The 12116-nt window shown below is 45.2% G+C and overlaps 1 long non-coding RNA gene across 1 annotated transcript; it reads left to right on the forward strand.

The window, feature by feature from the left end:
• Positions 1-8015: 8015 nt before the first annotated feature.
• Positions 8016-10259, forward strand: LOC309338685. Its single transcript, XR_014155019.1, has 2 exons — positions 8016-8165; positions 9746-10259. It is a non-coding gene; the product is annotated as an uncharacterized lncRNA (long non-coding RNA).
• Positions 10260-12116: the final 1857 nt, after the last annotated feature.

Below are 12116 nucleotides of genomic sequence, written 5' to 3' on the forward strand. Positions count from 1 at the left end.
CGCTTCCAGCTTGTTATAGATAGGCTAGGAGGAGTGGGGGACCTCAGGTCCAGGGACTGAACATGGCCCTCCACAGTTATCCATCTGGCCCTCAGAAAGCTCCCCAGTCTACATTCCTCTTTACAACCTCCCTTTTGACTTTCTGGAATGGGTCCTGGAACTCGGATCATGGCTCTTGCTTGCCTGGTTAGAAGAAAGAGGAATGCAGTGGTACCTCGGGTTAAAGACGCTTCAGGTTACAGACTCCGCTAACCCAGAAATAGTACCTCGGGTTAAGAACTTTGCTTCAGGATGAGCACAGAAATCGCACGGTGGCAGTGGGAGGCCCCATTAGCTAAAGTGGTACCTCAGGTTAAGAACAGATATAGGTTAAGAACAGACCTACAGAACGAATTAAGTTCTTAAACCAAGGTATCACTGTGCATGTAAAATCTAGCCAACTGTACAAAGGTATTGTTGCAGACCTGGGGTAACAGAGTTTGGGGGTGCAAGGGCACCCATAACCGCTAGAGTTAGTGAATGTCAGAAACTAATAAAGGGACTACGGACAGAACCAGTTCTCCCATTCAGGAGCTCTCTGGGAGCAATGTGCATAAGAACACAAGGAGAACTACAGTGGTACCTCGGGTTACATACACTTCAGGTTACACACTCCGCTAACCCAGAAATAGTGCTTCAGGTTAAGAACTTTGCTTCAGGATAAGAACAGAAATTGTGCTCCGGCGGCGTGGTGGCAACAGGAGGCTGCTGAAGGGGTGGTCAGCTGGAGCCCTAGCAGGACCGTGGCCAGAGTTAGATGGCACCTTGGGGCAGATTCATAGGAAGGCTGACTGAGCAAGGATGAACCAATGAGCTCCCAAAGGTGTGGCGGCATCAGTACTGGGCAATACCACCTGTCCTTTCTCAATTCAATCGGCCCGCCATGATAAGGGACACCAGAGCAAATGCCAGGAGATATCCAAGCCCCCTCTGATCCCGACAGGAGTATATACCCCCAGCTGCAACAGAAGACAATCAAGGAAAGAGGATATAGCTCAGTGACAGAGCACATGCTTGGCAGGCAGAAAGATGCTGATTCAATCTTGGGTGGCCTGTACATCAGCCTCTAACATGGAAGATAGGACACTTTCCACACCAGAAGGGTTGTTTTCAGGGAGGGCGTCAGAGGAGCTATGTCAAACAGAGGTGACACTGGATGATGTTTTAGAGCTAATTGACAACTTACAAATTAACAAGTCAACAGGACCAGATGGCATTTGCCTGAGAGTCCTTAAAGAGCTTAAATGTGAAATCGCTGATCTTTTTGACAAAATATGCAACTTCTCATTAAAATCAGCTTACATACCAGAGGGCTGGAAAAGAGCTGGTAATGCAAACACCAGTTTTCAAAAAAGATTTAAAATGGAGAGTTGATGCACTGCAAACTGTCAGCCTAATTCCTGCCCTTGGGGGATTGCTAGAGTTTCCACTGCATAGAAGAAGCCTTGCTTATGACAAATCAGCATGGCTTTTGCAAAAGGAAGTATCGCTTCCCCAACCTTTAGAATCAGTGAAGCCTATAATGATAGTGAATGTTGGAATAGGACATGGGAGACCGGGTTTCAAATCCCCACTCATCTATGAAGCTCACTGTGTGACCTGGGGCCAGTCAGTATCTCTTGTCCCAACCAGACTTCATGTGATGGCCTGGGATTCCGATTCAGAGGATGAACCAGAGGAATCCCAGCCTGCACAGGAGTCCCCGCCTCCAGGGCCGGCTGAACTGGGGCAAGGCCTAGATGCTGAAGAGCCTGCACCTGTGGCAGAGCACCGGGAGCTGGCCCCAGGTGAAACCCTTCTGGCCCCAGAGGGGCTTGAGGACTCAGTGGCTACAGGTGAGCCTCCTCCAGGGCCCAGTAACCCTTCGGCCTCTCCTGATCTGCAGAGGCTTAGGGCAGAGAGGCGAAGGGAACTGGTTGCTCCCAGGAGGAGTGCTCGCCTTAAGGCCAGAGGAGGCGGGGCTCCTGGGGGCCGGGACTGCCCCTGGCCTTAGAAGAGGATAAAAGCCCAGTCAGCCCGGCCCCAGGTTGCGGGAGCAACGTCGTTGTTGGCTTTGGACCTTCCTGTGTTCCTGATCCCTGCTCGGCCTCCTGTTCCTGACCATCCGGTGCTCTTGTTCCCTGCTTGGCCTCCTGTTCCTGACCATCCGGTGTTCCTGTACCCTGCTCGGCCTCCTGTTCCAGCGTTCCTGTTCCCCGCCCGGCTCTCCGCCTCGGACCTCGCCCCTCTTCGTGTGGACTCAGACTACGCTCACGGTACCTCTCCCCCGGGTCCAGCACACTTCACAGGGTGGGTATGAGCATAAAATGGGGAAGGGAATCATGTACCCTGCCTTAAGCTCTGGGGGTGGGGATGGAGTGAAGGTGATATAGAAATTTAATAATATACTCTTGTAGATATCCCAAGCATTTTTAGGAAGGGGCCTTGGAGAGCCCAGCCTTTGCATACAGAAGGTGCCAAGTTCAATTCCCAGCACCTGCAGGAAGAACAGGGCAAGATGCAAATCTGAAACCTTGGAGAGCCTCTGCATGCGTGGACAGTGCTTATTGCAAATATTAACATTTGCAGTTTGAAGCGACCGGATGCATAAAAACTGGCTCCTTTTGGAATGCAGCATTCTCCAGACCCATTAGATGGCTCAAAACTCTACTTGCAGAACTTTCTTCAAGAACAGAACAAAAACATCAAAGATGCATCCAAATAATTCCGTAAGTCATATTGTGCTGTCCAGAACAGGCACAGCATCTTAGAAAATATGAAATACTCGAAACAGACCTATAAGCAAAGGTCTCTCTCTCCTTACAGCCTCCAATAGCCTTCATTTACCTCCTCACTCTCTCAGAGCCTAGGAACAAGGACCAAAGGCAACTCCCTTTCAAAATGGTGATGTGCAATTCAATACCTTAATCACCTGATCTAAGGTTAAACACTCACATCAGAGCTAGAAGCAAACAATAACAACAATTAATTATCAACTCAGCTAGAGCTCAGAGAAAGCTGCTTCTAGCTTAGTATACTCCAATGGAATTTTCCTATGTTAAACCTTTAACAACATACATGCAGGCATTACAGTGTGAATGAAGCAATTATACTTAACAGCACTCAGCTAAGAGTCTGACTGCATATGTAGCTTCTTCATATGTGCCTGCAACTTCCCTATCTCTTTGGTCACTACTAGAAACAGGATGCTGTCCAGGACGGAGCTCCAACCTGAACCAGCAGGGTCCTTCTTGCATTTTTGCGACCTGGAGTGCTCCAGGTTTGAGACCCATAGGGCCTGGCAGTACCCAACAGCCCTGATTAGAAACAGAAGAAGAAAAGGCAACACTTGGGCAATATTGATGATTCCTTGATAATCGTGTAATCTCCTTTCCCCAGCATTGTATCCTTGCAAAACCAGGTAAGCTTATCTCTCCAAAATGCCAGTGTGCTACTGAACACTGGGGAAATTAAAAGCATGGATTGCATGAGAAAAGGTGTGTGTGTGTGTGTGTGTGTGTGTGTGTAAGGTGGCTTATGCTGTTTGATTAATCTCATCACTGTGCCTTGGGAAAGGAGGATTATCAGGCTGCCGTGACTCTTAACGTGTGTGGATGAGTTCATTCTCTCCCCCACCCCGCCGAAAACCCTTATGCCAAGTTCAAATGGAGCAAAACAACTTCAGAGTCCTTTGCACATAAGCAGGAGAGGAGGGCAAGGAAACTTCTGCAGCATCTCTCTGGCTGCTTCTCGGGAAATGTTCCAAAGAGAGAGCATTTTCTGCCTCAGGCAATCAGCTGCTGATGAACACTGAAGACGCTGCTCCATCTTGTATCCACCCAGAAGAGCTCTTTTACAGTAATGGCACTTACTTTTGGAATCCTTGCAACAGCCTTCTCCCACCTTGGAGATTAGGCATGAACAAATAGTGCTTGCCTTTCTTGCCACATGCCCAAAACCTATTTGTTTCAAAACAGGCCATTTCTGATCAGCAGTAATGTTGCCATTAGGTTAGGAATGGGAGAGGAATTTGATTCAGCTAAGGATGCTATTCATTCATCATTTATTCATCATTTTACTTGTATGCCACCTTTCCAGAGTTAAAACAAAGCTCAAGGCGGCTAATAATAATAATAATAATAATAATAATAATAATAATTTATTACTTATACCCCGCTTATCTGGCTGGGTTTCCCCAGCTACTCTGGGCGGCTTTCAAGAGAATATTAAAATACAATAGTCGGTTAAACATTAAAAGCTTCCCTAAAAAGGGCTGCCTTCAGATGATTACAAGTCCACCGCTCTTAACCACACCACCACGCTGGCTCTTGAGGTTGTGTGCACTAACCTCTTCCCTCCTACTTCACACATTAAACGTTCGCTTCCGTCTGAGACCCAGGAAACATTGTGACAGGAAAGGAGGCCGCCATCAGGGGTAGCAACAGAACTGGCGATTCACCGTGCTAGAGAAGAAACTAAAAAAAAAAATTAAATTTTAGTTTCTTCTCCCATTAGATTCACAAAATGTTTAGGGGTATGCGTATCCCTGCGTCCCCACAGAAAAAGCACTGCAAATAGCAATCCATATAGATGAAATCCAGACTAATATTCACAAAGAAATGGGGGCAGGTTGGGTGGGATGGATGCTAAGCTACACTTAAAACGACAGCATATGGATAACTTGCTGTTCCTGAAGATATCACCTTCAGGTCCTGATTCTAAATACCTGGAGGCAACTGGCTGGCAGCTCATACAAAGGCAATGCTAGAAGAGATGGTCCTTGGTTTCATTCAGCAATAGTCCTTTTATATTAATGGCATGGAGGGTGTGCATGCAGTTTTGTCCCTGTTGACAGCAGGCATCAGGTTAGCCGCGGTTACTATGGAGCTATTGTGATGTCATGTCTAGAGCTTTGGGCTAAGACCAGGGAGTCAAAGGTTCAGGTCCCCACTCAGCCATGAAGCTCACTAGATGATCTTGGACAAATCACTCCTCAGCCTTACCTACTTCCTTGGGTTGTTGTGAGGCTATGCTTGGATACATAGCCCTGGGCTTCTCATACAAAAATGTAATAAATAACCTGGTAACCTGGTGAATGCTAATTATGGCTGCTTTAAGTCCCAGGCTGTATATTTTCAATAAATAATAATAATAATAATAATAATAATAATAATTTATTTATATCCCACCCATCTGGCTGGGCTTCCCCAGCCACTCTGGGCGGCTTCCAACAAAATATCAAAATACAATAATCCATCAAACATTAAAAGCTTCCCTAAACAGGGCTGCCTTCAGGTGCCTTCTAAAAGTTGTTCTCTTTGACATCTGGTGGGAGGGCATTCCACAGGGTGGGTGCCACTACCGAGAAGGCCCTCTGCCTGGTTCCCTGTAACTTGGCTTCCCGCAGTGAGGGAACCACCAGAAGACCCTTGGCAGTGGACCATTTTCTTTTTTTTCAAAAATTTTTATTGATTTTCCAGATTTTTCACACAGAAAAAAGAAAAAAATGACAAAACACGCAACAAAGACAATAAACTAAGAAACTAAGAAAATTATTTCTTCAAATACCTAAATCTCTTAACATTGGTAACTGACTTCCTCAAATCCCCTCTATCTGAATTTCATTATATCACCTGTATCACCTGTATAACAGTTCTCCAATTTCATATTTCTAATAATATTAACTCCTTTCATTAACCTCTTCTCCTTTATTATTATTCTAATCATTAATATCTACTACCACATATTCTTATTCTACCCCTAAGCCTATTTGTTACTTCCAAGAATTTTCTATTTATCTTATATTACAATATTTAGCTAAATATTCTTTAAATTTCTTCCAATCCTCTTGTGTCTCCTCTTCTTTCTGGTCGTGGATTCTTCCAGTCAGGTCAGCCAGCTCCAAAAAATCCAACATCTTCATCTGCCAATCTTCTATTGTTGGTATTTCTTGCGATTTCCAGTTTTTGGCTAATAAAAGTCTTGCTGCTGTACTAAAACAATTTAATATCTTATTCCAAGTAGAAAGGCTTCTGGTTTCTTAATAAATGTATTTTTCAACATTTTTTTCAACTCATTATAAATCTTTTCCCAGAAGTCTTTCACCTTAGGGCATGTCCACCACATATGATAAAAAGTACCCTCTTTTTCTTTACATTTCCAACATAGTTCATCATTTGTATGATAGATCTTTGCTAATTTCACCGCGGTTAAGTACCATCTATACATCATTTTCATATTTTCTTTTAACACAGTGCATGCAGTGAACTTAAGCCCTTTCTTCCCCAACCTTTCCCAATCTTCCAACATTATATTGTGTCCAACATCTCTTGCCCAATCAATCATCACCGATTTACCTTGTTCATCCTTTGTATGCCATTCCAACAATAAATTATACATTTTAGAGAGATTTTTAACATTGGTGTCTAACAATTCCGTTTCTAATTTGGATTTTTCTGTCGCAAAACCAATTTTTTTATCAAGCTTATACAATTCATTAATCTGGTAATATTGTAACCATCCATCCAATCTATCTTTAATTTGATCAAAGGCGCTGGACCATTTTCAAGCATTCCTTGATCAACGAATGAGTTCCTGATGAGAGCCAGCAATGACAAGAGTTTTCATGCCCACAAACATCAATCTCTTCCTGACCAATAACAGCAGAGGTAACTTTAAAAAAAAAAATTGAACTCACTGATGCCTAAGAGAAAATGTAAATCTGAGGGACTCTGGATGAAAGTTCGCAAGAGTACAAAATGATCAATGGTGCCGAGAAACACTCACCCTTAAGTAGAAACATATATTTTTATATCCAGCTGACTTTCACTTGCTATCGTATTACTAAAATGAAAATGTGTTTTCATTCAAGCCAGCCGCTCATAATCACCCACCATTTTTCAGCAATCTTCAGAGAGGAACAATCTGTTTCAAGGAGCGAAATGAGGAACCTCTGAATAACTAGCTGATTGGAGAGGCAGAAATGTTTGTAATATATATGGAGGGCTTTTTTGAGGGGGGTGCTTTAGCAAAAGAGAGAGCGTTTTGAGAAAACATCAGTTGATCTAAGTTCTTTCACAAACTTTACAGTTGTCCTGAGATCTGGAGCTCTGAGCAAAGTAGAGTTTCTGGCCAAGGAAGTTATAATAATAAGAAGAAGAAGAAGAAGAAGAAGAAGAAGAAGAAGAAGAAGAAGAAGAAGAAGAAGAAGAAGAAGAAGATATTATTTGTACCCCGCCCATCTGGCTGGGTTTCCCCAGCCACTCTGGGTGGCTTCCAACAAAGATGAAAGATACACTAAAATGTCGCATATTAAAAACTTCCCTGAACAGGACTGCCTTCAGATGTCTTCTGAATGTCAGGTAGATGTTTATCGCTTTGACATCTGATGGGAGGGCGTTCCACAGGGCGGGCGCCACTACCGAGAAGGGTCACATACGAAGCCCTATAAAGGCATGATATAGTTCCTCCATTTAAATCAGTCTACCAGATCACTTAAACTTGGTCCTCAACCCTCTCCTTAAAACATACATCCCCAGCTTCAATCCACAAATATCCACACAGCTTTGGTCAGCCAGCTTCCAAAGGTGAAGTTCAACAAGCTTACCTTCACAAACATCAGCCTGTTTCAGCCTTGCAGCACCTACCAGTTTCCAAATGCTAACTCCATCGCCTTTTACCCAGCAGCTCCTGCCAACTTGCTCCAGCTTCTGACCGTGGATATTGGTTGCCTTCAAGCTGCAACCCCACTCAACTAGAGAACTTGCCTTCTCATCTCTCCACAGCATCCTGCTACTAAATGATCACCTCCTTCCATCTACCAGTCCACCTACCTGTGGCAGGAAAACACCCAGTGCTGAATGTCCCTGTGTTCTGATAGAGAAGAAAAATGCTTTGCCCTTGGTTTTCCTCCTTCATACCCACTCAGCTGACATGTGCTTTTGTGACATCACAAGTGTTCACAGCCAATGGCAACAGACCTCACAATGGTGGGTGCAGTTCAGCAGGGCTTTGTTCATTTGCCTGTTTGCAGCCTACCTCTTCCCTGTACTGACAACCAGGGATGGGCAGACCGTGAACCTGGGAATGGGGACATTTTTCACTGAAGCTAAAGAAAAGCAAAAAGAAATCTCTGAGCTTCTTCTTGGGTTGATGGTTAACTTTTGTTCTCTGGTAGCTCTGACAAGGTGTTTAACTATAGATCACATGGGAGGCTACTGAACTGCAAACCTGCCATCTTGGAAGGGTGGTAGCTGGAATTTTTTTTTCCCTGGACTCTGTGGGATTAAGGATGTAAAGCTCTTCATGAGCACCCAGCCTCAGGCTGTAATGGGGGCTGGAATATGGGAGAGACAGAGTTTTGATCTCAATCCTGTTTAAAGTTATTTCTAAAAAGATGCTGAGCCTATGCTTGGATAAGCATGTGTTTTAGGGAATTATCTGGATGTATCTTTGACGTTTTTGTTCTGTTTTGGAGAAAGCTCTTCAAGTAAAGTTTTGAATAATAGCTAATGGTTGTGGACAATGTTTCATTGCAAAAGGAGCCAGTTTTTATGCATCCAGTCACTTCACGCTGTGCAATATTAATATCTAATACAGTGGTACCTCGGGTTACATACGCTTCAGGTTACATACGCTTCAGGTTACAGACTCCACTAACCCAGAAATAGAGCTTCAGGATAAGAACAGAAATCGGCCTCCGGCGGCACAGTGGCAGCAGGAGGCCCCATTAGCTAAAGTGGTGCTTCAGGTTAAGAACAGTTTCAGGTTAAGAACGGACCTCCAGAACGAATTAAGTACTTAACCTGAGGTACCACTATATCTACACCCCACACCTTCTCTCCATCCATTTAAGCAAGGAGCATTATCACATATCAGGCAAAACCACTCAAAGAGAGGTAACAGCACAGCTGGTGAGGTGCTTAGTTTGGGGAGAGTCCCAGAGAGCTGGACAGAGTGGCCCTCAGCCTTAGGGCAAGATGGTTCCTCAGAAGCTCCTCTAGGAATACAGAAATCTGTCTTACATTGCATCAATCCCTTGGTCCACCTGGCTCAGGAGCATCTACATTGACTAGCAGCTGCTATCCAGGGATTCAGGTGGAGAGTATTTCAAGCCTAGAGATGTCAGAGCTTAAACCTGGGACATTCTGCATGCAAAAGAGATTCTCTGCCACTGAACTATGGCCCTTCCCCACAACTGAATTACATGTGTCCCCTAATGTGTATCAATGCAACCCCCTGGGATTGGGTGTATGAAAAAAGGCAGGCAGGTGTGGGGCTCGTTGAAGGTAGGATGAGCTTGGTGGGCCAGTGCCCCATTCATCCTGATGGACCAGCCTCTGCTGGAGATAAGCTAAAGGAGGCAGAAGCTGGATGTGGTTGGATTGCTGGGAGTACATTACAACAGTTTTCCATTGACATCGCAGCCAAATTGTACAAATCCGGAGACCTTATTCACGCCAACACATCCAGAAAAGCAGTTCACGCTAGTCACCCAGAGAAGCAGCTACAATTTCAGGCACTTATCCAAACAGAAGAGAATCCCCCGACCTTTCAAGGCTGACCCATCACCAGCCATGATAAATGGCTGCACTGTCTTATAGACACAATGCACCAGCTTTGCGCTTTTCACTGCCTTGGTCAAAGTGGATAACTTATGGTCTCAATTTTCAGCGTCTCGGGCAATAAAACATTCACTAAACTCGTCCTGGCCTCTGATGTTTTGCAGGCACTGAAGACAGCCCTGGTCATGAGTAATGGTGTGTCTCGCCGTCTGGGGCAAGGAGGCTTTGGTTAGTTCAGGACTAAGGTTGTTTGCCTTCCTTGAGGTTCCACATGGGTCAGGCCTGAAGCGTGTCTCAAGTCCCCTCTTCAGAACATCAGAGTGGTTTATGTCTTCCCTGGATTTGAACAGGGCCCATTTCCAAAAGTCTTGACAGTTGACAATCAGGGAATGATGGTGATGAATGTCAAGTTTCCTAGGCGGAATCTGCTGGTGAGCAAGCTTTCCAAATATAAAGTAGATTCCAATCTAAAGCAAGGGCTGCCAACCTCTGCACATTTCAATTTTGAAACAAATGACATGGGTGCAAGCCCCTCTACTCACCTCTCCCCTGGTTGGCCACCAGGACACTGAATGAGATGGACCACTTGCCTGATCCCCCAGGGCTCTTCTTATGTCACGTCAAGCATTTTGTAAGAAGTGAGAAATAAATTCATCACTGAAGCAACGGCACCACCAAGTTCCTGGCCTTCAGCTTGCCCACTTCCTCCCCAAGATCCTTGCTTTCCCTGGGGCATGAGCACCCAACAGATTGGTTCCCAGAGCTATTGGAACATTTGTCCCAGTACATTTCTGAGCACAATTCAAAGTGTTGACGCTGACCGTTAAAGTCCTAAACGGCTTCAGCCCAGTATACCTGAAGGAGCATCTCCACCCTCATGGTTCAGCCTGAGGTCTGACTTTTAGAAGACATCTGAAGGCAGCCCTGTTTAGGGAAGCTTTTAATGTTTGATGTTTTATCATGTTTTTAATATTCTGTTTCGAGCCGCCCAGAGTGGCTGGAGAGGCCCAGCCAGATGTGCGGAGTATGAATGGTAAATTATTTTTATTATTGTTATTGTCCTAGATTTCATGGCTATTTTGTTCCAGTTCAGTTTGAAACCTGTGGGGAGGTATATTTCCTTTCTGTCTCACGTACACACACACACACCTTTCTACACCTAATTATTTGTAGGCCGCACGGGCCTCGACAGCAGCCCCATCTGCAAAGGCGCCATGACATTCTCCCCGAGCTACCTGTCTTTCACACTTAATTTTCACACCAATGTCCCCTCTTGCTGAGAACACCAGTGCGCTGCAAGCGCACCTGGAGCAAAATAAACACACCACGTCTGGCAAACAAAGCAGGGGAACATATCCATTAATAGCTACACCTCCGCCATTTGCTTTATCTCTGACTTGCCTGGATGGCAGAACAGATTAAAGAAAAGGGAGAAGACACCGTCCACCCCTTCATGGTTCAGTGTTTCCTAATTGCTTCTGCAATCTGCCATGACATGTCACCCTACTCCGTTGAGGTGCAGAATATTACAGAATTATTTTCGTTATTTTAGTGCAGTGCTTGACAGCTACATGCCTAAGCAACTGCTTTTGTTTTCTCGAGACGAAGAGAGCTGTCAGGGGCATGATAGTTGGTGCCATTGTTTCAGGGACACGGGCATGAATGTTTGCTCTCTCTCTCGAGATCAGTTCCTGAAACCTAGGGAGCCATCAAGAGCGGCTTTTTCTTCTGCCTCCACTGTCAGAGTTGCTAGGAATTGCAGATGAAGAGAGGAGTGTTGCATTCAGGTCTAGTTTAGCAATGCACATCTACAGGAGCCCAGCAACGCCTAGTAAGGGGAGAGGCATGCATACCGACCCTATTCAAGCGGGACATTCTGGAATTACAGAAGACATCCCAGCTTCTGATTGGATCCCATTATGTCCCACCTTTCAGTCCAACACTTGGGTGAGAGTCAGCTGCCACACACCAGAGTAGCTGACCAAAAGAATGAGCATCCCGATTTGGATCTCCCTCCACCCCCAAATGTTGGAGGGTATGGGCATCCTGGTGAACGAAGGATTCACTATAGAGGAGGGGCCTCTGCTGAATGCAAAGGTATGTGCTTGTCATGCAAAGTGTCTCAGGTTACAGATACAGTGGTACCTCGGGTTAAGTACTTAATTTGTTCCGGAGGTCCGTTCTTAACCTGAAACTGTTCTTAACCTGAAGCACCACTTTAGCTAATGGGGCCTCCTGCTGCCGCCGCACCACCAGAGCACGATTTCTGTTCTCATCCTGAAGCAAAGTTCTTAACCCAAGGTACTATTTCTGGGTTAGCGGAGTCTGTAACCTGAAGCGTATGTAACCCGAGGTACCACTGTACATCCAAAAATTCTCAGCTAAAGGGGCTGGAGTGGAAGAGACTTCTCTGGGCCCTTCTGCAGGGCTGCCATACATCCGGGTTTTTACACACACACACACTGAGAGAGAGAGAGAAAGAGAGAGAGAGAGAGAGAGAGAGAGCATCTTGAATGCATTATAAACATGCAACAC

Source organism: Podarcis erhardii, assembly GCF_964252035.2.
Source record: "Podarcis erhardii genome assembly, chromosome: 3".
In the NCBI taxonomy this organism is placed as follows: Eukaryota; Metazoa; Chordata; class Lepidosauria; order Squamata; family Lacertidae; genus Podarcis; species Podarcis erhardii.